At 33.6% G+C, this 27,839-nt stretch overlaps 4 non-coding genes across 4 annotated transcripts; all 4 read left to right on the top strand.

Moving 5' to 3' along the window:
* Positions 1–23,985: 23,985 nt before the first annotated feature.
* TRNAN-AUU lies at positions 23,986–24,059 on the top strand. The gene has a single exon. It is a non-coding gene; the product is annotated as a tRNA-Asn (tRNA).
* Positions 24,060–24,439: 380 nt separating this feature from the next.
* Positions 24,440–24,517, top strand: TRNAS-GCU. Its single transcript has one exon. It is a non-coding gene; the product is annotated as a tRNA-Ser (tRNA).
* A 2,544-nt stretch (positions 24,518–27,061) lies between these two features.
* TRNAN-AUU lies at positions 27,062–27,135 on the top strand. The gene has a single exon. It is a non-coding gene; the product is annotated as a tRNA-Asn (tRNA).
* A 145-nt stretch (positions 27,136–27,280) lies between these two features.
* Positions 27,281–27,354, top strand: TRNAN-GUU. Its single transcript has one exon. It is a non-coding gene; the product is annotated as a tRNA-Asn (tRNA).
* The last annotated feature ends 485 nt before the right edge of the window (positions 27,355–27,839 follow it).

The following is a 27,839-nucleotide window of genomic DNA, read 5'->3' on the forward strand; positions in this document are numbered from 1 at the left end:
AACATGACTTCGACCATGGAGGAATACCATTTTTTATTGATTTTTTTGAAATTTAAAGTGGACAAGATCTATTCCAGATCAATTAAAAGGCCATCCTTCAAGACAAAACTCGTAAAGATCTCAGGCACAAGTGACAAATAGGTGACTGATCGCCTACAACGAAAAGAAGAAAACGAAGGAGTGTCATGGTTTCACATGCAAAAGATAGCAGAAGCACACATACATGAAAATGTAAGAAGAGATGTGTTTGACCTAGGGATCTATGGTTTGGTAATATTTCCTAAATGTTTGGGCCTCATCGAGTTAGTTGTGGTTGAAAAACTAAAAAGAGATTTGAATCCAGTCCCTACAATCATGGACGAGACATTCAGATCTTTGAACATCTGTAGGAGACTGGGAGAAGGGCGCTTTATGGGTTGCACTCAGCTGCATACTCTTTGTATCTGAAGTTGTTTTTAGAAAGAAGAAAAAGTCAACTAAAATCATTTCTTGAAGGATTATTCTATTATTGCAGAGTATCTTACAAAAGAATGGTCGGAGACGTCACATAAAGACCAATAAATCGATTTCTTTAATAATCTACAGGATCAAAATATAGCATGGCAAACCCCATGGCTGATGCACACTCAAATCTTGTACAAATGTGGAGACTTTGATTGGATTATGCTTCTGGGCTATGGGGAGGAGTCGGGTACGCTCCTTTGTTAGTTCTGAGACAATATGGTGCTCGACAGTTCGTTCCAGTAACCTATGGGCTGGCTAGCGCTGAGTTTGACTAAAATGAAGTCAATTATAAGAAGAAGGTAAAAAATGTGGTTGATTCATGGAGGTTGACTTTTAGAATCAGGGTAGTTGGAGCTGATTTCATGTTAACACCTGATTATGAAGCCTAGAGAATTCAAAGGGTAAATGAAAACATTTCTTTAGCTTATGGAGAAGGATCAATGTCGACAGAAGAATAATTCAGGAAATTTCCTTCGAGCATGGAAATCTAGAGGAAAGAATTCGAGGTGGAAATAGCCAAATATGCTAAGAAAATTGAAGAAATGGAAAGGAAAACTTCATGTTAACTCTTGATGCTAAATTTCACACCAAACAATTTGAAATGATGAGAAAAAGAAAAGAAGGGGTGGAAGCTAACTTCGAAGACTTAGAAAAGGACTGTCAAAGGCTGGAAAGAGCTAGAAGAGAAGTTGGATCAAGTAAAGCACCACAACAGTGGGATAAAGAGCTAGCAGCTGTGAAACGTCGAATTAAAAGTCTTGAGGTTGAGAACAAGTATCAGTTCAAGAAGTTAAAAGTTGAGAAGGAAAAATAGGGGAATTAGAAGCCGACAAGAAATAGTTGGTAAAGCAATATAAGGCCGAGAATAGTAAAATTCAAAAAATTCAAGAAAAAGAAAGAGGTTAGTCTGAAAGATGAGAAGAATCGAGTCCAGGAGTTGGAAACTGAGATAAATAGCATACTTGAAGATTTTGAAGCTAGAGATTGTAAGATTCAAGAACTTGAATAAGAAAGAGAGCAAAATAAAGATGATATATGGTCTGAAAGGTAGGGTTGGAATCGTATCCTTGATAGAAAGCATGCAAAGATTAGGTCGTGGATGCAAAGGTTCTCCAGAAAGAGTCAAAGAGTAGATAAGCTTACTGGAGAAATGGGAGAATTACAGACAAGGTTCGAAGAAGAGTTAAACCAATCTCAAACCATGAATGGTGAGCTTAAAATCCATATCTCACATCTTGAGCAATCACTACTTCAAGTATAAGTTCCTCATGCGTCAATGGACTTAAGAGTTTTTCTTGAAGAAAATAAGGTTTTATGAAAAGAAATCAGAGATCTGAATGGTGAGCTATAACAATGTGAGATTCAAATCACTAGCCTGGAAAGAGAGATCATTAATATCAATGATGAGCAGAGAGACATATATAAATACTACCACTCTCTGGTAGGAGAACGAGAGGCATAATGGGCGAAGCCATAGCAAAAATGGGTGAAGTAGCTCGATATATAAATGAATTTGCTAACAGGAATGAGATTATCCAACTTCACACTAGTCCAATCTCCGAATACACAAGGGAGATCACTTAAATCATTAATGAAATTGTAGAGATGAGCTTGAGGACTAGACCCTATATGTAATCAAACTCCTTTGTAATAAGCAAAACTTTTCATCAAATGAAAGTTATTCCATAATTATTGTTGTTAGGATCAATGCCTTTTATTTATTTTTTGCACTTGCATCATTTATTCCACATAAACATTGATTGCATTATTGTTAATACATCACCAATAACATGCATTCATATTTAAGAGAACAATAATATTGATTCATTAAGGGTTATGTGGCAGAAGATATTGGCAGGAAAAAATCCAAACCCTCACCACACCTGAAGCAAAACCATGGAGGTTAAGCTCGAACAACTAAAAAAAGAAATGCAGGAGGATTTATTGAAGATACAACAAGAATGGGAAGAAAAAATGGAACAATCGTAGAAATCAATCATATACCGTATCTTGTAAAGCTAAACTAGCATGGTAGATGATATCGTGACCAGAATGTCTGGACTGCATGCTGAAACAGAAAAAGAGCCAAGTATTACATTAGTTGAAGCTTCTGAACATGCTGCAACAGAATCTACCCAGAGATTGGTTATCTCTCCTGAAAAGCTTACTGAGCATCTCATAGGATCTTCTGTCATCAAAGCTCAAGTGGCTATAACAAATCCCCAAACTAACCCATATAAATATTGTTGAAAACATTTTGATATTTCGATATAACAAACTAAGTTTAAATGAATTTTAAGATTTTACAAATGATTTTCTAAAGTATATTCGATTCAATTAATTGATTATCAAATATTATTACTCCAAGTCTTTCAAGATCATTTCAAACCTTACTAAATGTGTAAAATTGTGTTTTATACTTAACCTATTTTTGAAACAATTTTCACAAAGTATTTTGAACTAAAATCAAGCCTAAAATCAAATTTTCAAAGTGATGCACCGACGCACCAATCCATGCATCGATGCACCATGGAATTAATTAAACATCGAATACATTGTATGCATCGATGCACAAGACCATGCGTCGATGCACTTAGGTTATTTCAAAACATAGAATGCATTTCATGCATCGATGAACTCTTAGTGCACCGATGTACTGAGAGTCCAACGGTCAAAATATTTGAATTTTACACTGATGCACCGATGCACCTAGGGTATGCATCAATGCACTGACGCTTCCAACTACTTTAATTAATTGTTTTCACACTTAAACGGCTCTATTGACTCCACTAACCATCCCCAACGTTCAGAAACATTTAAAGGTGTATTTAAACAAGCTTAGAAGCCATTGATCAATAACAAGAAACATTAAGCAACTAGAATCAAGAGAGAATCAAAGAGAAAGCATCAAACCTCAAGTTTGAGCATTTCGAGCCTATTTTTCATTCAATATTCATTTTGCTTTCAAGAACACTACTTTACTCAATTGTATTCATTCTTGAGTGTTCTTTTATTTGTTCTAGAATTGTACAAACAATCTACCTTGTGAGGATTTCCTTGTAAGTTTGCAAATTTGTATTGTTCTCTTTGGGAGAGAGTGTTCTCAAGAATTTGGGTTATAATTCTTGAGGGTTTGTATGGTTACTCTTTGTCCTCAAAAGAAAGACAAATTAGTAAATTTGTGGAAAATCCTTAGTGTGGATAGCTAAGGTAGTAGACACAGGCTTTGGTTGAGAAAGTTGAACCACTCTAAATTGTTGTGCAATTGCTTTCAATTTTTTTGCAAAAGCTTCCACCAAATTTTTAATTGCCAATTCACCCCCACTCTTGGCCGATTCAGTCAATTGATTAACTCAATAATTGGTATCAGAGCCTAACTCATTTGAAGGTTTAATCACCTCTTGAGTCGATTCGGGAAGAGTTACATCGATAATCAAAGTCATCAATGGCCTCCACTTCAAACTTTGACTCCGGTCTTGATTCGATGCCTGTCAACAAGCCTCCTTTCTTCAATGGGGCTAACTATGCCTATTGGAAAAATAGGATGATGTACATCATTCAAGCAAGTGACATGGGAGCATGGAATGTTATAGAATATGGATATATCAAGCCTCTTACTCATCCAAGAATGTGGAGTGAAGGAGAGACAAGATTGTTCCAGCTCAACTCTAAAGCCATTCATATCATATTTTGTGCTCTTGGACCAGATGAATATGGAAGAGTTTCATATTGTACAACCGCCAAAGAAATATGGGACAAGCTTCAAGTCACTCATGAAGGTACCGATGAGGTAAAAAATCTAAAATTAGTATTCTAACGCATAACTATGAAAATTTCATGATGAAACCAAATGAAGATATCAAAGCGATGACGGATAGATTCTCAACGATTGTCAATGGTCTCAAATCATATGGAGAGATCATTTCAAATGAAAAGCTTATGAGGAAGTTAGTTTACTCCCTTCCAAAATCATGGCAATCAAAGAAGATGGCAATCATCGAGTCTAAGGACCTAACTTCCTTAACTCTTGAAGAACTAATCAGTTACCTCCTCACTTATGAAATGATGCTTGAAGATGAGGTAGACCTCAATAAGATTGACGAGACACCAAAGGAGAAGGAGAAGAAGAAAAACATTAGAGTTGCTCTCAAATCCACAAAAGATGAGAGTGATTCGAATGAAGATAATGAGGAAATGGCATTGTTTACTAAACGGTTCAGAAAAATGATGAGACCTTAACGAGGAAGAAAATTCAAACGAAATGAAGGCCTCAAAAATAAATCAAAAGAGAAGGACCCGATCATTTTCTATGAATGCAAAAAGTCGAGGCATGTCAAATATGATTGCCCACAATTGAAGAGAAAAGGTCAATCAAAGAATAAGCACAAGGCTCATGTGGCTACATGGAGCGATGAAGAAGGTTCCGATGAAGAGGAACAAGAAGTAGAAAACTTGTGCTTGATGGAAATCGGGGAAGATTCTAAGGTAACCTTTAACTCATCTGATTTTGATGATTTATCCTATGATGAGCTATTAGAGGAATATAATGGATTGACTTCGGATTATGAGAAATTGTTTTTAAAATATAAAAATGATGTTTCAAAATTGAAAAATGAAAAAAAACACATATCCAAAACCAATAACGATCTGAAAGTAAAATCAAAGATTTGCAAATCAAACTAGAAGAGTTTGAAAAGAAAATTTTGGATTTGCAAAATTTACTTTCAAAGGTCAATGATGATCATCAAAAGAAAATTGATGATCTTAAAACTTCATTTGATAAAGTTGGAACAAAACATTTTGAAAAAGGAGAAAATTCAAAATCCAACTTTATTAGAAAAGATTTTAAAAACTACAATCATAGAGGTCCCCAAAGAACCTATAATGGAAAAATCGTTAGAAGTATGTGGGTTCCTAAAGAACTCATTAATACTAAAGATAAAGATATCCTACACAAATAGATACTTAAGGGGACTAGGATTTTGGAAACTAATGAATATGGACCCAAAAGAATTTGGGTACCAAAAATCAAAAATTAATCTATGTTTGTAGGGAAAGGAGCATTGCTACAAGGCACGGGAAATAAATTCAAATTCATGGTACCTTGATAGTGGATGCTCGAGACACATGACCGGGGACAAAAACTGGTTCATAGAGCTTAACGCCAAAAATGGAGGAGAAGTGACTTTTGGTGATAATTTAAAAGGTAACATTGAAGGTATAGGTACAATAGGTAATACCTCTTCCATACAAATTAAAAATGTTTTATATGTGAATGGATTAAAGCATAATCTTTTGAGTATTAGTCAATTTTGTGATAAATGATTCAATGTCATGTTTGAAACTAATGGTTGTAAAGTTATTGACATTGCATCTAATTGGATTATGCTTGTTGGTCATATAATAGGAAACATTTACATGGTGCATTTAGATTCTATTAATGTGACTAATTTATGCCTAGTTGCAAAAGATGAGCATGATAGTTGGTTATGGCATAGGAGACTAGGACATGCTAGCATGAGTGTTTTGCAATGGTTAGTTCAAGGAGAATTGGTTCGAGGGCTGCCTAAACTAAAATTTGATAATGATAAAATATGTGATGCTTATGCTAAAGGAAAACAAAAGTGAGTTTCTTTTAAATCCATTAATGATGTGTCAACTAGTAGAGTATTACAATTGATCTACTTAGATCTTTTTGGGCCATCTAGAACTACTAGCTTTGGGTGGAAAACAATATGCATTTGTCTTGGTAGATGACTATTCTAGATATACTTGGGTTCTATTCTTATGTACTAAAGATGAAGCATTAGAAAAATTTATCACGTTTTCAAAACTAATCAAAAACGAAAAAGGTTACTCTATAACTAGTGTTAGGAGTGATCATGGAACTGAGTTTGAAAATCTTGGATTTACTGAGTTTTGTAATTCTAATGGTATTAGCCATAATGTTTCAGCACCTAGAACCCCTCAACAAAATGGAGTTGTTGAGAGGAAAAATCGAACTTTAGAAGAAATGGCTAGAACCATACTTTGTGAAAATAATTTGCCAAAGTATTTTTGGACGAAAGCCACAAATACCGCTTGTTATGTTATTAATCGAGTAATGATTAGGCCTATTTTAAAGAAAATTCCATATGAAATTTTCAAAAATAAAAAGCCTAACATTAGTTAGTTTCACCCTTTTGGATGTGAGTGTTTTGTTTTAAACAACGGTAAAGACAATCTTGGCAAATTTGATGCTAAAAGTGATGAAGGAATTTTTCTGGGTTATTCCTTAAATTCTAAAGCTTATCGAGTATTTAATAAAAGAACTTTGGTTGTAGAAGAGTCTATACATGTTGTTTTCGATGATAATCTCCTTCCGAGGAAGAATTATTGTTTGAATGATGATGTAGGTATTATAAATGACGTTAGACATGACGTTGGAGAACCATCATCAAAGGAAGAAACAAAAGATGAGGAAACTCATGATCCTCTCGAGAATCCAACCATTAAAGAAAGGGAAGTATCTTATCCAAGAGAGTACAACTATGTCAAGGATGGTGAGATTATAGGTGATCCATCCAAAGGGGTAACAACTCGATCTTCTCTTAGAAATATTTGTAATTATATTGCATTTATCTCATGCATAGAGCCTAAGAATATTAAAGAAGCATTAAATGATGAACATTGGATTATGGCTATGCAAAAAGAGTTAAATCAATTTGAGAGAAGTAAAGTATGAACATTAGTTGAAAGGCCTAGTAATAAATCTACTGTAGGTACTAGATGGATATTTAGGAATAAGCTTGATGAGAGTGGTAATATAGTGAGAAACAAGGCTAGACTTGTTGCTCAAGGGTATACTCAAGAAGAGGGCATAGACTATGATAAAACATACGCTCCCGTAGCTAGGATGGAAGCAATTAGAATGTTATTAGCATTTGCATGTTTTCATGAATTTAAATTATATCAAATAGATGTTAAAAGTGCATTTTTAAATGGTTTTATAAAAAAAGAAGTGTATGTGGAACAACCTCCAGGTTTTGAAGATTCAAAATTTTCGGATCATGTTCTTAAATTGACAAAAGCACTTTATGGTTTAAAACAAGCTCCTAGATCTCGGTATGAAAGATTGTCAAACTTTTTAATTGAAAAAGGTTTTTTAAAAGGGAAGGTTGACACTACATTGTTTTTAAAGCATAAAAGTAAAGATTTATTAGTAGTTCAAATTTATGTTGATAATATAATATTTGGTTCTACTAATGATGTTATTTGCCAAGAATTTTCTAAGTTAATGCAAAGCGAATTCGAAATGAGCATGATGGGGGAGCTCTCATTTTTCTTGGGACTCCAAATCAAGAAAAGAAAAGATGACATCTTCATCAATCAAGCTAAGTACGTCAAAAATATACTCATGAAGTTTGGACTGGAAAATGGCAAGCCTCATGACACTCCAATGAGCTCTTCAACAAAGGTTGACTTAGATGAATGAGGTAAATATGTAGATGTTAAATTATATAGGTCAATGATTGTATCTTTACTTTATCTAACTGTAAGTAGACCAGACATTATGTTTAGTGTTTTCTTATGTGCTAGATTTCAATCATGCCCTAAGGAATCACATTTACTAGCTGTTAAGAGAATCTTTAGATACCTTAAGGACACTCCTAGTTTAGGACTTTGGTATACTAGAGACTCTAGCTTTAGCTTGCACGCCTTTTCTGATGCGGATTATGGAGGATACAAATTAGATAGGAAAAGCACCTCCGGTACTTGCCAATTCCTTGGAAATATGCTGATTTCTTGGTTTTCAAAGAAAAAAATTGTGTTGCATTATCTACCACTGAAGCGGAATACATTTCAGCTGGTAGTTTTTGTGCACAAGTTTTATGGATTAAACAACAACTTTTTGATTATGGAATTGAAGTAGGTACTATTCCTATCAAGTGTGACAATACTAGTGCTATTTTTCTCACTAAAAATCCCATCCAACACTCTAGAACTAAGCATATTGAAATAAGACATCACTTCATTAGAGACCATGTCGCTAAGGAAGATGTAGTTCTAGAATTTGTTGATACTTTGCACCAATTAGTGGATATTTTTACAAAGCCTTTAGAGAAGGAAAGATTTTGGACACTTAGGATAGAATTAGGTTTAACCAACCTATCTTCACTTAGTGTTTAAAATAATTTTAGCACTTTTAAGAATAAATGAAAAATGCTTATAATAATAATTTTTGATTGCATTCTATGCTATTAGTTAGGGGGAGTTTATGTTATTTGGTGAAAATTAATTTTATGTTCAAATGTAGTTTAAAGAATAATTTGATTGATTGAACATGATTAATTTTCAATATATGAGTTACCAAAACCACTAGAGCTAACTAATTTAGCATTTTGAGTGTTTAGAACGGATTTTTGACATTTTTGTGCTTAATGCATTGATTCACTTAACAGTGCATCGATGCATCCCTTTGAATGTGCATCGTTTCATCTTGCTGATGCACCGATGCACGCCTTGAATGTGCATCGATGCACAGGGTCATGCATCGATGCATCCGTCGGGTTTTAGGTTAAAAAGGCTTATTTTCTCATTTGTTTCAAAACCTAAAACTAAACTCTCTTAGCCGTTCGCCTTCTCTCTCTTTCCTACTCTCAAAATTTCTCCAAATCCTTGGTTTTTGATCGGAATCTTGGAGCTTTTCAACTCCTAAACCCGCTTCAATCATTAATTCATGCAAAACATCAATACATCCCTCTCAATCCAAAATTTCAAGGTAAACTTTTCTAAAAAACTCATTTTATCAAATTTCAATCTTAGGGCTAGTCTTGATTAGTTCTAGGATGAACATTATATCGGGCATTGGTTATATGATGTTTCTAAACTAGATTTTACAACAAATTTCATAAAAAACACACAATTTTTCAAAATTTTCTTTGAAATTCGAAATTTAAAAAAAAAATATTTTCGAAAATCATTGATGTTTTTGACTTCATTATATTTTTTTTATGAAAACTATATGAATTGCAATATTTCCAATGATATTTTCAAATAGTTTTCAAAACTTTGCACATTAGGATTGTTTTAGAGAACCTTGATTATTGTGGACTCAATTGAGTTTTGGGATTGATTATTGTGCATACATGTTTTTCAATTTGCAGGTTATCTATTTCTTTCCTTTCTCCGATCTGTAAACCATGTCTAATCCCAAATGCCCTAGGACTACGGTATGCTTCCATCGAATCCCACTTGACTGCTACTCACGAAGTAGTAAATCAACGCTTAGACACTTTGGAAGCTCGTCAAATGGAGTTTCAAAGGGAGATGCTTGCACGCATGGATGCTCTCTCTCTTGAGATGGAAGCTCGATTTCCTCCTCTGCCTCCCGATCCTTCTATGGATGACTAGACTTATTTTATTTTGATTGTATTTGGGATTAAAACTTAAAATTTGGATTGTTAAAACATTTTGTTGTTTTTGAATTGTTTAACTATTGTTGGATGTTTGAACTTTTTATTTGGTTTGAGCTTCATGTTTATTAATTTTTGCATTATTGACATCTTAGTGCATTATGACCAATTTACCATTTCACATTTGATTTGAATATTGATTATGAACACTAATGGCTAACCTCTCTTTTGATCTTTGATCTTAGCAGCTTAGGCTATATTCAATTAAAATGTTTAATCAATTGGCTATGTTTTTCAAAGCCTTCTTTCACTTAGTTTTGAGTCTTTTTGATTTAACAAAAAGGGGGAAAAGTGTTAAGTGTTAAAAGTTTTAAAGGGGAGAAGTGTTATAGTCAGGGGGAGTAATTTCAAAATTGATTTCAAAACTTATTTTCAAAGAAAATCTTAAAATTACTCAAGAGTTTTGTTATATAAAATTACTCAATTAATCGATTATCAAATTATTACTCCAAGTCTTTCAAGATCATTTCAAACCTTACTAAATGTGTAAAATTGTGTTTTATACTTAAACTATTTTTGAAACAATTTTCACAAAGTATTTTGAACCAAAATAAAGACTAAAATCAAATTTTCAAAGTGATGCACCGATGCACCAATCCATGCATCGATGCACCATGGAATTAATTTAACATCGAATGCATTTTATGTATCGATGGATATACCATGCATCGATGCACTTAGTGCATTTGATGCATCGATGCACAAGACCATGCATCGATGCACTCAGGCTATTTCAAAACATCGAATGCATTTCATGCATCGATGCACTCTTAGTGCACTGATGCACTGAGAGTCTAACAGTCAAAAATATTTGAATTTTACACTGATGCACCGATGCACCTAGGGTATACATCGATGCACTGACGCTCCCAACTACTTTAATTAATTGTGTTCACACTTAAATGACTCTATTGACTCCATTAATCATCCCCAATGTTCAGAATCATTTGAAGGTGTATTTAAACAAGCTTAGAAACCATTGATCAATAACAAGAAACATCAAGCAATTAGAATCAAGAGAGAATCAAAGAGAAAGCATCAAACCTCAAGTTTAAGCATTTCAAGCCTATTTTTTATTCAATATTCATTTTTCTTTCAAGAACACTACTTGTACTCAATTGTATTCATTCTTGAGTGTTCTTTTCTTTGTTCTAGAATTGTGTAAATAATCTACCTTGTGAGGATTTCCTTGTAAGTTTGCAAATTTGTATTATTCTCTTTGGGAGAGAGTGTTCTCAAGAATTTGGGGTATAATTCTTGAGGATTTGTAAGGTTACTCTTTGTCTTCAAAAGAAAGACAAATTAGTGAATTTGTGGAAAATCCTTAGTGTGGATAGCTAAGGTAGTGGACGTAGACTTTGGTTGAGAAAGTCGAACCACTCTAAATCGCTGTGCAATTACTTTCAATTTTTTGCAAATGCTTCCACCAAATTTTTAATTACGAATTCACCCCCCCCCTCTTGGCCGATTCAGTCAATCAATTAACTCAACAAATACACTGCTCTGGATCTCGAGGAAATTAAGAAATCTAAGACTGAGATACTAGAACATCTAAAAGATTGGTGCAAAGACTTTTTCAAAGAACTGGGAATGCAAGGCTCCCAGGATAAGATGGGCGTAGAAGAATTGAGTTTAGTGCCCGAGTTAATCCTTCCCCCAAAGTTTAAAATGCCTGAATTTGAGAAATACGAGGGGAAGACTTGTCCCATCACACATTTGACTATGTTATGCAAGATAATGATCGATTTTGTAAAAAATGATAGACTGTTGAGTCATTGCTTTCAAGCGAGCTTGATGGTTTCATCTACAAGGTGGTATAATCAGTTGACTCGTGCCAAGATAGGGTCATGGAAAGATTTGGACGATTCTTTCAAAGAAAAACATTAGCATGTTATTGACATGATGACTGATAGAGTTACTCTCTAGAATATGGAAATGAAACATAATGAAAGCTTTCGCCAATATGTGCAACGCTGGAGAGATATCGCTGCCCAAGTGCATCCCCCATTAGTTGAAAGAGAGTTCATAACGATGTTCATTGACACACTAAAATCTCCTTACATAGATCACATGTTAGGGGTGGCAACCAAAAGTTTCTCTGAAATAGTGATTTATGGAGATATGATTGAGAGAGCTTTAAAGAAAGGTCAAATCGCTGGTGGCCAAAACTCAACAAAAATGCTCTTTGTGAAAAATAAAGAAAGAGAAGTAAATAATGTGAATTTCTCTGTGAACAAAACAACAAAGGCTGGAAATTCCATATATCAAGGGGAAGCAAAACGTGAGAATAATACTGAAAGGGCGTCGTTTACTCCAATTTTGATAACCTACAATGAGTTGTTCCAAGGATTATTCAAAGCTCACATAATATCACCAAAGTTCATGGACCCCATTAAACTGCCTTTTCTAAAATGGTACAATAAAAATGAGACCTGTGAGTATCATGCAAATATTTGAGGGCACACTGCTGAAAAATGTCTTTCTTTCAAAAGGGTAGTAGACGATCTAATCAAAAGAAAAGTGGTGTCATTCAATGACTCAGAGGCTCCATGTGTTGTCGCAAATCCACTTCAAAATCATCAAAACCAAGGAGTTAATTATATTGAAGGAAATCAAAGAATCAAGAGAATGAACAAGGAAGTAAAGACACCAATGAGATGGGTATATGAACAAATGAAGAAAAGAGGGTTGTTGAGTCACATGAAGAAATTTGTAGCCGAGAAATCATATAGTTTCTTTGAATACCGTTGTGAAGATAGTCATCAAATCCAAGATTGTCTAGATTTTAAGTAGATGATATAAGAGTTGATGGACAAAAAAGAATTGCATTTCTTTGAAGGATGAAAAATAAAGAATGAATATTTGTGCCTCCGAGGAAAGTTCAGGAGAGGTTAAAGGAAAGTTAAAGAAACCAATTCTGGTTATATCAAAACCGAACTACGAGGCAAGCATGGGATGTACAACATCCAAAGTAACGATAAAGAAACCGACGCCTTTTACATAAAAAAGTGATAAGAGTGTCCCTTGGAATTATACATGCCAAATCAACACTTCTAAGAACCAGAAATGGGAAACCGATGAAGTTAGTTAGAGGTTTCACCAGGAGTGGGAGGTGCTACGCCCCTGATAGAATTGAAAAAACAATAGTTGTTGTGATCAATGAGCTTGAGAATAGGGTGAATGAACTTCTCAAGATTAATGAAGGTTAAGAATTTCTAAAATATTTGAAACATGACAAGTACAATATTTTATAGCAACTCCATAGGACACCAACACATATTTTGATTTTATCTCTTCTGTTACATTATGAGGTACATCGAAACACACTGATAAAGGTTCTAAACGAGACCTTTTAGGAAAGGATATCCAAGAGGAAGAAGATTTGCTAAAATATGAAGCTCAAGTTTGTTATTTGATGAATGAAAACGATGAACCGAATAGAGAGATAAAAGCCATGTGTGATGGTTTTCAAAGGATCAGTCAAGCTTTTAAAAATGCTGGTATGGGAAAAATCCTAGAGGAGTGGACAACAGGGGTCACTAAACTAAAAAACGATGCTGAACAATGGAGAAAGAATTGTAAGGTGCATGAATGTCAAGGTAAGAAGTTTTCTTATGATTTATGGATTGTAGAAGAAAGGCACAATACATCCGTTATTGATTTGGGAAGATGTGAAGCTGAAAATCAGATGTTGAATACGTCTATACCCAACATGGAAACTTGATATTAGCGCCACAAGAGTGAGACTGATGCTAAGCTAGAAGCCATTAGAGACAGGAACAAGACATTGATGAAGATTATAGATGATTATGGAGATATTGCAAAAGAACTTTGTAACCACAAAGACTTTCTTACAAGGAAGAATGAACAACATTGTCTACGGCTCCAAGAGTTTACTTAGAAGATAAAGGAAAAAGGCGATGTCATACAGGAAACTGTTGCCCAAGAAAGTAATGTGGCTCACAAATTGGTTGATTTAGCTAGTTTTGTAAGAGAATTGAAGCAGATTGATAACTCAACAACTAAGCATGAGTGGAAGTTAACTTGGCTTTTGAGGGAGATAGAGAAGTTAGGAATGAAAGCTATCCCTTATAAGTAAAGTTTGTTTGATGTCTTAAAACCTTTGTGTTTAATGAAAGTTGTTTAAAGATGGTCACTTTGGAATGACACCATTTACATACACGTATTTGCATCGCATTTGTTTATTTACGCATTTTACATACATTGGTTATGAAAACATGAAAATAATTTATGGAGGGTGTTAAACTATATTTTGATATAACAATTTAAGGCAACATGTTTTTGGACTTGAATTGAATTTATTCAAAGTTTACAAAAATAATTTAAAGTCCATTTATAAGTGGAATTAAACACAAAATGTTTTTCTGGACAAGTAGTACCGATAATGTTCTTACAGTATCAATACCTCATGAACAGTATCGATACTATTCATATGGTATCGATATCAAGGTAATGGAAGTATCAATACTCACTAGGTAGTACCGATACTACCAACTTTGCTAAAATTCTAGAATGTAAAAATGGTATCGATACCCAAAAGGGTACCGATACTACTATGTATAGTAGAATCAATACCATAGGCATAGTATCGATACCATCAGGCCCCAATGATAGTAACGACTAATTGATTTAAATATAACAAAGGTACTACCGATACTCCCTTTAGGAGTACCGATACCCTCTGTTCTGTGTAGCTTTTTTTGTACCAAAATAAATCCTCAATGGCTCCAAACCACCTCCAACTGCTAGAAACGGCCACAACAACAATTCAACATATAAATACAAGTTGAGAACACTTGAAGAAGGGTTAGAACACCTATCAAAGCAATCAAACACAAGAGAAGAACTTTTCACTCTTTATTCCAATTCTCTTGTAAATATTTTGTTCTTGTGAGCCAAATTTTGTAAACACATTCCTTTTTAGAGATTTATTTGTTTACTTTTTTTTATCCTTTTGTAAAGGGGTTTGGTTCTATCTTATCCAACTTAAAAGATAGGGAGTTGTAAAGGTTATCTCTTTATCCTTGAAAAAGAAAGAACAAATTAGTGAATTTGTTAGAAAATCCTTAGTGAGGAGCTAAGGTAGTGGATGTAGACTTGGTTGATAAGTCAAACCACTTTAAATCATTATGCCAATTTTTTCTATCTTTTGTTCTCCTTACTCCCTAATCATAATTTTACCAATTAACCCCCTTTGCATATTTTTTTGTTATTCAATTGAGCCTCTTCAAATCCCAACAAAGGGTTATGTGACAGTAATAACATAATCATTCATTCATACTACTTCCTAATCATTATGAGCAAATAAATGGAAGTAATGGAGCAATCTCAAGAGGGATCACAAGATCAGTTGGAAGAGCATCTGGTCGGGTTACAACAAAATATGAGGGATAAAGCATCCTCTATAAGATGTATCGAATCGGATGATCTAGGAGATGGCAACCAAAGCTGCTGATAGAGAGAAGATAGCTGATAAAGGATATCAATATTATCAAACTAATACGTTGAGAATAATAACCTGCCCTAGAGCATCCCACTCAAACCTAGGGAAGAGCCTCATTATTCATGAGCAATTGGAAGATAAATACAAGCAGTTGAAAGAATCAATTGGAACAATATTATGGAACTTAATTTTGAGAAATATGATGGCACTAATTGTCCCTTAATCCACCTGAGAATGCTTTGCAGAAAGATGGAAGGGTACTTAAATGATGATAATATGCTAATTCACTACTTCCATGATAGTCTCGTTGGGCCAGTGGTAGTATGGTACGATTGTTTGAATAGAGAGCAGATCAAGAGATGGGTTGATCTAGCTGATACCTTTTTGGGTAATATCGATATGTTAAAGGCTTAGCTCCAAAGTTTCAGGATCTTCAGGGAATAAGGATGAAGGCCACTAAAAGCTTTAAAGAATATGCCCTAAGATATAGAGGGATGGAAGCACAAGTTCAACCTCCCATGTTAGAAGAAGAGATATCTTATACGTTTCATAATTCTCTCCCAGATCCTTTCTTCGAGTTAATACTGGCAAACTCAACAGAGGATTTCAAGGATCTTATGACAGCTGAGGAATTAATTGAAAACACAATTAGTAAAGGAAACTTAAAAGTCACTTCCAAAAGCTTAACCGATCAAAAAGTGAAAGCTGATGATGTAAATGAATGTCGTGTCTAGAGCCCTTATAGTCGTAAAAGAAAAGGAGCAACTAGTAGTTCAGACCAACCAAATAAAATCTCACGATCGAGAAATACTTTAGAGGTGTTCCAAACTTCTATTTAAGATTTGTACCCTCATTTGATTAAAGGTCAATACCTCACACCGAGACCAAAGAAAGTGCCACCAAACCCTTCTGCCCACAGCTATGATCAATATAGTGTCTGTGATTTCCACTTGGGGGTATCTGGGTATTCTATGGGAAATTGTAGGCCACTGTTAAAGGAGATAGAGATGCTTGTTGAAAATGGAACGTTGACACAAAAATTGGTGGAACAGTGGATGACAGACTCGAGTGGGGCATCAAAGTACCCACTTATTAGATGATAAGGAATCTTAATTAGGAAGAGATCATTTTATCCATCATGAAGCTTTAATCCATTTGCAACATCTTGTTTGAACTTGTGTTTTTTCCTTTCTCAGCTTTCTTGTAAGGATATTTTAAATGAACTTGTGTTACTTTACGGATACTGAACATTGAATCAAATTTCCATATTATAGTTCTTTGAATATCAACTGAATTAAAAACTCTTTATATAATTAGAGTTATAAAAGTGACAATAATGAACCCTTATAAAACAAGGACCCTGGACTTACCCAGAAGATACACTCGAGCACCATACCCTTCTCTTGCAGTGACCAATATAACCTTCTTCTCTTTTATGAAAATGAATAAAAGGCTTGGTATTCAGGTATGCATAGGAGAGGACAACATGGGACATCTCTTGTGTATGACATTGCAAAACTGAATAGAATACACTTTTGTTGAGGACGTTCAGTGATGATCGTAATCTTCACAAATAGAATGATAAAGTGGATGGATTTAGTATAGGTTAGTTGTTTGGGAGCGAAACTCTAAATATGAGATTATCTGACCATCAAAGACACATAGGCTATAATAGGTTCTTCTCGATGAGCTTAATAAATTCTAAATTTGAATACTCAAAAGGTTAATAGATTTACTATTATCGATTATACAATAAAACTGAGCTATTCCACTAAAGCAATTGGTTATAGAGGAAACTCAAAAGCCCCGACTTTATGAATAGATTGATTCAAACCATGACATTGCTCAGGTACTTGGCAGTTCAGTGTTTGCTCCACTGTGATTATCAAGTCAAAAACTTTGTGATGAGATGAACCCTTCAGCTAGCCCAATGAAGGCGATTATAATATATATACAATAAAGCTGAATTCAGCTAGCCAAACAATGGTAAATTAAATCAAATTTATCTAATAACGAGTTTTAGTAAAATAGTCTAAGGGAGTTTAGGAACACATGTTAAAGTCAACCTCACACAATCACTCAGGATTTTATATTTAGACCGATGTCTCTGCACTACCTCTGTTAATGAAGTCTGTGAAGCTTGAACAAATGGAAGATTTCAGAGAATCAAAATAGAATTGTGCTAGAAAGTCTAGTAATTGAATATTCTAGTTGCGTTATTTTGTCTGCATCCAATTAAAATATCAAGCCAAGAAAAAGGGGCATGACCGAGAAAGAAAGGACGTATTCGATGACTAAAAATTTGGTAAAAAAGAAGCCAGCCTATTAATTTTCTCACTTGTCAAAGAGCTATAACTTTGAAAATATTAAAAGAACTGTTGTCTCTTTTGATATTCTGCAAACTCAAGATTTGCTTCAATTATGAGCATGAATTAAGGAGTAATACTTTACAAAATTCTTTCATTCTTTAATTTCTAAAATAAAAGAAAGAAGAAAAATATTTTCAAATATGACAGTCTCAAATGCGAAAGGTACTTGAAGCATGTGAAGCCTATTTTACCTCTATTGGAGAAAAAATAAACGATGATAAAATAATGAAGTATTCCACAATCCAAAACAAATTGTCCAAGAGATCAGAAGACCTGAGGGATAGAACTTGTAACACTTCCTTGTGACGTTGAAGGTAACCAGTCAAGAATAAGATGATTTCCTTATTTAAAAGGGGCACATATCCCAACTCATAGCGAAAATGCAAGACATTTCGTTAACCAAAATTGATCACTTCTTAAGTGTCTGTGGCATCATAACATTGTTGTTTAGTAATGCAAGAGTGAGACCAATTAAGGATGAAATTTTGGCACACAAATAGGGATGAGTCATGAAAGTACCTACATTGGGGCATGACCAAAAGTCTAGATCATGTTAGGATATTTCAGACTGAAAAGACATTGAGAATGAGCCTCACAACTTGGAGTGTCAAGGATAAACCATGAATTTGAGAAGAGCATACCTTGCAGAGCAAATCAGTCGAGCATCAACTAATGGTAGAGTCTCGAAAAACAACTCTGATATCGCAATTGAGCCAAGGACAAAAAGGGGCATCAAGATCATATTACTTACCGCAACAAGAAATGAAGCATTTCTTATGAGACTATAATGTTGATGAGAGGCAAAGAAGATGTAAAAGATATAAGATGATCAGATGGCTCTTCAAATTTTGAAGCATGAAATCATAAGTTGCTACACTGATATCTGAGTAAACCCTGAAAAGGAGTAATCAAGTTAAAAAAGACTGAGTTATCCATGTTTAAGTCAATTGATGTTTGAATCAACATTTATGTATTCATGAGAACATCATTTGCATAAAAGAAAATGCATTACATTGATACATTTAATTGTATTCGTATTTTACACATAAACATATGGTTTTTACAGATCTTCGTGTGAAAAGAGAAGATTCATGATGTTAAAATCCTAACAAGTGGAAGGTAGAATTCAAACCTCAAATACAAGAAATCATGTTTAGAGAGGTAGAACCTGAAGAACAAGGGGCTAATCCATAGAAGAAACATTACTTTGAAGTGGGGCATGTTACCCAATAATTAAGTTATTTTCGAAAAATGAGAAAGCGATTTCCAAAGTTTCTCATTTAAATCTTTTCAGAAAATAAATTTTTTTGAAAAGTAATAAAGTGATTTCCAAAGTTTCTTATCCAGTAAATTATTTCCAAAATTTAGAAGTCCTTCGGGCCATCAGTAAGTCTTTCGAGCATGATGATAAGTCCTTTGGTCCATCTGTAAGTCTTTCGAGCAAGATGATAAGTCTTTCGGTCCATCTATAAGACATTCGATTAGGATGTTTCAACATGATTTTCGAAAAATGAGAAAGTGATTTCCAAAGTTTCTCATTTAATGTTTTTAGAAAATGAAATTTTTGAAAAGTAAGAAAGCGATTTTCAAAGTTTTTTACCCAGTAAATTATTTCCAAAATTATTAAGTCCTTTGGGCTATCAGTAAGTTTTTCGAGCATGATGATTAAATCTTTCGGGTTATCTATCGGTCTCACTTGAGACAGCGTCGGGACAGAACCAGACAAACATATGTAGTCTTTTTATCTTTTCCCTATTCTTATTAAGATAAGCATCGGCAAAGAGGGGCAACTGTAGAGACTCATTTTTGTTCAGGTTATTATTAATATTTAATAATATTAATATTAATATTATTTATATTAATATAATATAATAATAATAAATAATAATAAATTTTATTATCTTTTTTTACAAACCCAACAGTAACCCGAATTGGGCCCAAATACAACAAGCCCAACAACCACCAATCCAATACTATAAGCCCAATGCAACAAGCCCATATAACAACCCATATTTAACTAGAGTTTTAAATCCTAATTCTTCCAACCACCACTTACAACTCAAATTCTTCCTGCCGCCGCCGCGCCGCCACTGTTCCGGCCCATTCCCTGTGATCCGACCGCCATTTCAACTGCACATTGTCACCTACAGTAAGAAAATCAATAAAATAAAAAAAATCAAAATCAATAGAAGAATCATCATCAACAGTAAACCATACAAAACATCTTGAAAAATCAGATTTTTGTTAGATTGGGATCATGTTTTTAATATTTTGCAAGGAAATCATTTCCCTATGCTTGATTCTCAACAAACACGCAACCAGGGAAAAGGGGAAGCTAAAAAAGAAACAAATCAGAGGAAAATGAGAGAGCATTTGGGTTTGGAGGGAAAAAGGAAGAAGGAAAAAACGAGTGAAAAAAGGATCGAAAAGAAAGGAAAAGGGAAATTATTTTATTCGGATTAGAAAATCCACGTAAAAAATGTAACAAGGGACCTTTTTTCTTTCGAAATTAATACAAAAAAAGTTTCTACAGATTTGTTCTCTTCCTTCCGTTCGAAAGAAAGCCATAGCATTTAAGGTATTTTTTTCCATTTCCAGTAGCTTTATGTGTGAGGGGTAGTTGGTTTGAAAATGAAAGTAAAATAGAGCAAAAGGTTTTCGAGTTTACCTTTTTGTCATCGGAGTTGAAGGTCGTCGGTGAGGCTAGTCGAAGGTTTAGTGGCCTCTTTAAATCCTCAAGCCTTTGCATGTCCATTTTAGACCTCAATTTGGGCACTGAGGAGTAGATCGGTGAGAGATCTTTATTTTAGGGGCTAGAAAAAATTATGGTTCAATGGTCCTTAAGTAGTTTAGAGAGGGATTTTCTTGGTCTTTACCTTCGGTTATGGGGGAAAAAGATTAGGATGGCTCGGTCCTAGGTCGGGTTTAGGATTGATGGATACCACAGAGGGTGGCCGACAGGTGGCCTGCAACATTGGGAGAAAGCCTTTAGGGCTCTCGGCTGAAGAAAAAGAAAAGAGTGAGAGAGGATTTGGAGGAGAGTCGAGCAGCTAAAATAAGAAATAGGGAGTTAAGTTTTCCCAAAACACATAAGGAGGTATATAAGAGGGATTTAAAACGACATCCTTTTGAATTAGGGTAACCCGTGTTTTTGAGATTTTAGGGGATAATAGCACCCTAGGTCCCTCATGCTTGTAACTTCTTTATTTCAGTTATGAAATGTAACAGGTTAATGTTCTTTTGATCCTTTTTATTTTGCACACGTTGTTTTAGTCACTCTTTATTATCATAGTATTGAAGGACATATACTAGGGGAGGATCTATGATTTTGTAGTATTTGTCTTTGGTCATCGTAGGATTTTTTTTATTTTTTGTTTTGAGCTTCTAATTTTATTTGGTTTATACTTTGGTCACTTTTATAAGTAATATTATTTGCTATGGTTTATCTGCATGTTTGGTCCTCACTCGAGATTTTTATGCTTCTGATTTGGCCCTATTACTTTTCGCATGTTATAATTTGGTCACTTTGAGTTACTGACTTTTATTTATTTTAATTTCTAGCTCGAAACTTTAAATATGTTCATTTTGGTCCTGAATGATTGAAGTTGGTCTATTTACGATTGTAGTGCTTAATTTGTAAAAAATAGTTATCTTGATTTCTTGTTGGTTTTATGATTTAATACTTAAAGTCATTATCTTTATTATTTTAATCCAACATTCATATATTTGTTAATTACTCACTAGTAGTAATATTTTCAAATGTTATTTTACTCGAGGAATTTATAGAAACGCGTCTTAACTAACAATGGTGTGTTTCCATGAATTGTTCGAACAAAATGATACATTTTATATTCAAATGAATTTTTAATATATTTAATATATGTATTTTATCTAAAATTTTGGGCAATATTATTTTGTATGGGGAATCCATAGAAATACCCCTTAACTGACAAGGAAGGTATTTCGAGAATTGTTCGTGCAAAATAGCAATCCTTATATTTTTTTTTCTAAAAAAGATCATAATTTAAATGTATATTTCAATTTGTCAATTTCAATATTTAGATGATTTATAATCGCTTAGGTACCGATTTCGGGCGTTGTGGGGGTGCTAATCCTTCCCCACACGTAATCAACTCCTGAACCCTTTTTAAAACAAATTTCTGGTTAAACGCGAATCATTTTTTATCTTTTAAAATTATTTTTCTTAAAATTATTTTAAAATGTATTTTTAGGTATTCGACCTACCTAACCCAAAGGCCGATGATGACTCCAAACCTATTTATTTGTTCTTCATTTTAAAATCCAATATTTTCCAATATTAAGTTGGATTAATCCCCGAAATAGTCCCAAAAACCTTAAGGACCGTTCCGACATCTGAGCCAACCCAGCCTTTGAGTTTTACTTTACACAATAACATATATAACTTATAGTGTAATTAATGCCAAAAAAAATATGAATGAAAAATTAACATAATGAGTTTTAAACTTAGGCCAAATAGTACTAAAGACACTTAACCACTGAAACAAATCTTATAATTATTAAATGAATATAGTATAAACATATTTTAAAATTCATTATTACAAGATTAAAAGAAAATTCGGGTTGAAATTTTTTATATTTATAAACTATAATTAATATTTTTTTATAATTATAATTTATTGGTTATATACAATCATTAAATAAAGTTTTTTTTAATTTAGTTAATTAAAAAATAAAATATATGAATTATTTTTATTTTAATTATTTTTATTGAATACTGTAGTTCAAAATTTATAATATAAGTTATAACATTAACATGAGTAATATCAATTTTAAATTAAACATTTTAAACTATACAATCTAATAAATTAACTACATAAATGATTCGTATATTAATTTTATAAAATTATTAACTAAATTTAAGAAACTCAAATTAATGATTATATAACCAATGAATTATAAATGTAAAAAATAATTATAAATTTAATTATATATATAAAAATTTGAATCGAAATTTCTTTTAATCTTGTAGTAATTAGAGTTCAAAATATGTATAAAGCCCTTCTTCTAGCATTATTTTAACTCTGATTGTTCATTTCCCATTTACTTTCAAAATAATATCAATTTATAAATTTATATAGAGAAAATTTTCAATGGCCTATTACCAGTGTCAAACTGACAATACTGGTTGGAGCTTGAAGGTCCAACTAGTTGGAATAGCTCAGTTGGTTAGAGAGTGGATTTTAACCACAAGGTCGGAGGTTCAAGCCCTCATTCTAGTGTTGTTTTAATTTCAATTGTCCATTTCACATTTACTTTCAAAGTATTACCAATTTATACAATTATATAAAGAAAATTTTCAATGGCCTATTAGCTCTGTTGGTAAAAGTGTCAAACTGATAATACTTGTTGGAGCTTAAAATTCCAATTAGTTGGAATAGCAGTTGGTTAAGCTTAATTATATAAAGAAAATTTTCAATGGCCTATTAACCCTGTTGGTGAAAATGCCAAACTGATAAATATTGGTTGGAGCTTAAAGTTCAAATTAGCTGGAATAGCTCAGTTGGTTAGAGCGTTTGGATGTTAACAACAAGGTCAGAGGTTCAAGCCCTCCTTCTAGCGTTGTTTTAGCTCAGATTGTTCATTTCCCATTTACTTTCAAAATAATATCAATTTATACAATTATATAAAGAAAATTTTCAATGGCATATTAGCACATTTGGTAAAAGTGTCAAACTGACAATACTGGTTGGAGCTTGAAGATCCAACCAGCTGGAATAGCTCAGTTGGTTAGTTCGTGTGGTTGTTAACCATAAGGTCGGAGGTTAAAGCCCTCCTTCTAACGTTGTTTTAGCTCATATTATCAATTTCACATTTAATTTCAAAATATTATCAATTTATTCAGTTATATAAAGAAAATTTTCAATGGCCTATTAGCTCAGTTGGTAAAAGTGTCAAACTTACAAAACTGGTTGGAGCTTGATGGTCCAACTAGCTGGAATAACTTAGTTAGTTAGAGTGTGTGGCTGTTAAACATTTGGTCAGAGGTTCAAGCCCACCTTATTGCGTTGTTTTAACTTGGATTGTCCATTTCACATTTGCTTTCAAAATATTACCAATTTATACAATTATATAAAAAATTCAATGGCCAAGTAGAACAGTTGATAAAAGTGTAAAAGCTGACAATATTGGCTGGAGCTTAAAGGTTCAACTAGATGGAATAGCTTAGTTGGTTAGAGCGTGTGGCTATTAACCACAATGTTGGAGGTTCAAGCCCTCCTTATAGCATTGTTTGAACTCAAATTGTCCATTTCCATTTACTTTCAAAATATTACCAATTTATACAATAATATAAAGAAAATTTTCAATGTACTATTAGCTCAGTTGGTAAAAATATTAAACTGACAATACTGGTCGGAGCTTGAAGGTCCAATTAGTTGGAATAGCTCAATTGGTTAGAGTGTGTGGCTTTTAACCACAAGGTTAGAACCACAAGATCGGAGGTTCAAAGTTATTCTTCTAGCGTTGTTTTAACTCTAACTGTCCAGTTTCCATTTACTTTCAAATAATATCAATTTATAAATTTATATAAAGAAAATTTCAATGGCATATTAGTGCATTTGGTAAAAGTGTCAAACTGACAATACTGGTCGGAGCTTGAAGGTCCAACTAGATGGAATAGCTCAGTTGGTTAGAGCGTGTGGCTGCTAGCCACAAGGTCGAAGGTTCAAGCCCTCCTTCTAGTGTTGTTTTAAATTGAATTGTCCATTTCCCATTTCATTTCAAAATATTACCAATTTATACAGTTATATAAAAAAAATTCAATGGTCAATTAGCACAGTGGTAAAACTGTCAAACTGACAATACTGGTTGGAGCTTAAATGTTCAACTAGATGGAATAGCTCAGTTAGTTAGAGCGTGTAGCTATAACCACAAGGTCGGAGGTTCAACCCTCCTTCCATGTTGTTTTAGCTCGGATTGTCCATTTCGCATTTAATTTCAAAATATTACCAATTTATACTGACAAAACTGGTTGGAGTTTGAAGGTCCAACTAGCTAGAAAAGCTCAGTTACTTAGAGCGTGTGGCTGTTAACCACATGGTCAAAGGTTCAAGCCCACCTTATAGCGTTATTTTAACTTGGATTGTCCATTTCCCATTTACTTTCAAAATATTACCAAATTATACAATTATATAAAAAAATTCAATGGACAATTAGCATAGTTGGTAAAAGTGTCAAACTGAAAATACTGGTTGGAGCTTAAAGGTTCGACTAGATGGAATAGCTCAGTTGGTTAGTGCGAGTGGGTATTAACCACATGGTTGGAGGTTCAAGCCCACCTTCTAGCTTTGTTTGAACTCGAATTGTCCATTTCCAATTTACATTCAAAATATTACCAATTTATACAATTATATAAAGAAAATTTTCAATGACCTATTAGCTCAGCTGGTAAAAATGTTAAACTGACAATATTGGTTGGAGATTGAAGGTCCAATTAGTTTGAATAGCTAAATTGTTAGAGCGTTGGCTCTTATTTTAGCGTTGTTTTAACTCTGATTGTCCATTTCTCATTTACTTTCAAAATAATATCAATTTATAAATTATATAAAGAAAATTTTCAATGGCCTATTAGCACATTTGGTAAAAGTATCAAACGGACAATATTGGTTGGAGCTTGAAGGTCCAACTAGCTAGAATAGCTCAGTTGGTTAGAACGCGTGGCTGTTAACCATAAGGCCGGAGGTTCACGCCCTCATTCTAGTGTTATTTTAATTTGAATTTCCCATATCCCATTTTGTTTCAAAATATTACCAATTTATACAATTATATAAAGAAAATTTTCAAAGTCCTATTAGCTCTATTGGTAAAAGTGTCAAATTGATAATACTGGTTTGAGCTTAAAGTTACAATTAAGTGGAATAGCTCAGTTGGTTAGAGTGTATGGCTGTTAACCACATGGTTAGAGGTTCAAGCCCTCTTTCTAGCGTTGTTTTAGATCAGATTATCCATTTCCCATCTAATTTCAATGGGCTATTAGCTCTTTTGGTAAAATTTTCAAACTGATAATACTGGTTGAAGCTTAAAGGTTCAATTAGATGGAATAGCTCAGTTGGTTAGAGCCTGTGGCTGTTAACCACAAGGTTGGAGGTTACAGCCCTCCTTTTAGCGTTATTTTATTTTAAATTGTCCATTTCCCACTTGCTTTCAAAATATTACCAATTTATACAATTATATAAAGAAAATTTTCAATGGCCTATTAGCTCTTGGTAAAAATTTCAAACTGATAGTATAGGTTTGAGCTTAAATGAACAATTTTAGAGCCAAGGTCGGAGGTTCAAGCCCTCATGCTAGTGTTGTTTTAGCTCGGATTGTCCATTTCCCATTTTCTTTCAAAATATTACCAATTTCTACAATTATATAAATAAAATTTTCAATTGTCTATTAGCTCAGTTGGTAAAAGTGTCAAACTGACAATACTGGTTGGAGCTTGAAGGTCCAACTAATTGTAATAGTTCAGTTGGTTAGAGCGTTTGGCTGTTAACCACATGGTCAGGGGTTCAAGCCCTCCATCCAGTGTTGTTTTAACTTGGATTATCCATTTCCCATTTACTTTCAAAATATTACCAATTTATACAATTATGTGAAGAAACATTTCAATGGCCTATTAGCTCTATAGGTAAAATTGTCAAACTGATAATACTGGTTGGAGCTTAAAGGTCAAAGAAGCTGGCATAGCTCATTTGGTGGTGCGTGTGGCTGTTAACCACAAGGTCGGAGGTTCAAGCCCTCCTTCTAGCGTTGTTTTAATTTGAATTGTCCATTCCCATTTACTTTCAAAATATGCTAATTTAAAACAGTTATATAATGAAAATTGTCAATGTCCTATTAGCTCAGTTGGTTAGAGCATGTGGTTGTTAACCACAAGCTCGAAGGTTTAAGCCCTCCTTTTAGTGTTGTTTTAATTTGAATTGTTCATTTCCCATTAACTTTCAAAATATTACCAATTTATATGGTTATATAATGAAAATTTTCAACGGCCTATTCACTTAGTTGGTAAAAAGGTTCCAATTAGCTGGAATAACTTAGTGGTTAGAGGGTTGTAGCTATTAACCACAAGATCAGAGGTTCAAGCCCTCCTTCTAGAGTTGTTTTAATTTGAATGTCCATTTCCATTAACTTTCAAAATATTACCAATTTATACAGTTATATAAAGAAAATTTTCAATGGCCTACTAGCTAATGGTAAAATTTCAAACTGATAATGCTGGTTGGAGCTTAAAGGTTCAACTAGTTAGAATAGCTCAGTTGGTTAGAGCGTTTAGCTATTAACCACAAGTTCAGAGGTTCAATCCCTCCTTCTAGCGTTGTTTTAGCTCGGATAGTCCATTTCTCATTTACTTTCAAAATAATACCAATTTATATAATTATATAAAAATATTTCAATGTTATTAGCTCTGTTGATAAAAGTTTCAAACTGACAACACTGGTTGGAGCTTAAAGGTCCAACTAGCTAGAATAGCTCAGTTGGTTAGAGCGTGTGGCTGTTAACCACAAGGTCAGAGGTTCAAGCCCTCCTTCTAGCGTTGTTTTAACTTGGATTGTCCATTCCATTTACTTTAAAAATATTACCAATTTATAATTATATAAAGAAAATTTTCAATGGCCTACTAGCTATTTGGTAAAATTTCAAACTGATAATGTTGGTTGGAGCTTAAATGTTTAGCTAGTTTGAATAGCTCAGTTGGTTAGAGCTGTGCTATTAACCACAAGTTCAGAGGTTCAAGCCCTCCTTCTAGCGTTGTTTTAGCTTGGATTGTCCATTCTCATTTACTTTAAAATAATACCAATTATACAATTATAAAAAAATTCAATGTTCTGTTAGCTTTGTTGGTAAAATTTTCCAACTGATAATACTGGTTGGAGCTTAAAGATCAATTAGCTTGAATAGCTTATAGATGGTTAGAGCGTGTGGCTGTTAACCACAAGGTCGGAGGTTTAAGAACTCCTTATAGCGTTGTTTAGCTCGAATTGACCATTTCCCATTAATTTCAAAATAATTCCAATTTAT

The sequence above is a fragment of the Hibiscus syriacus genome, unplaced genomic scaffold (assembly GCF_006381635.1).
Source record: "Hibiscus syriacus cultivar Baekdansim isolate YM2019G1 unplaced genomic scaffold, ASM638163v2 tig00110987_pilon, whole genome shotgun sequence".
In the NCBI taxonomy this organism is placed as follows: Eukaryota; Viridiplantae; Streptophyta; class Magnoliopsida; order Malvales; family Malvaceae; genus Hibiscus; species Hibiscus syriacus.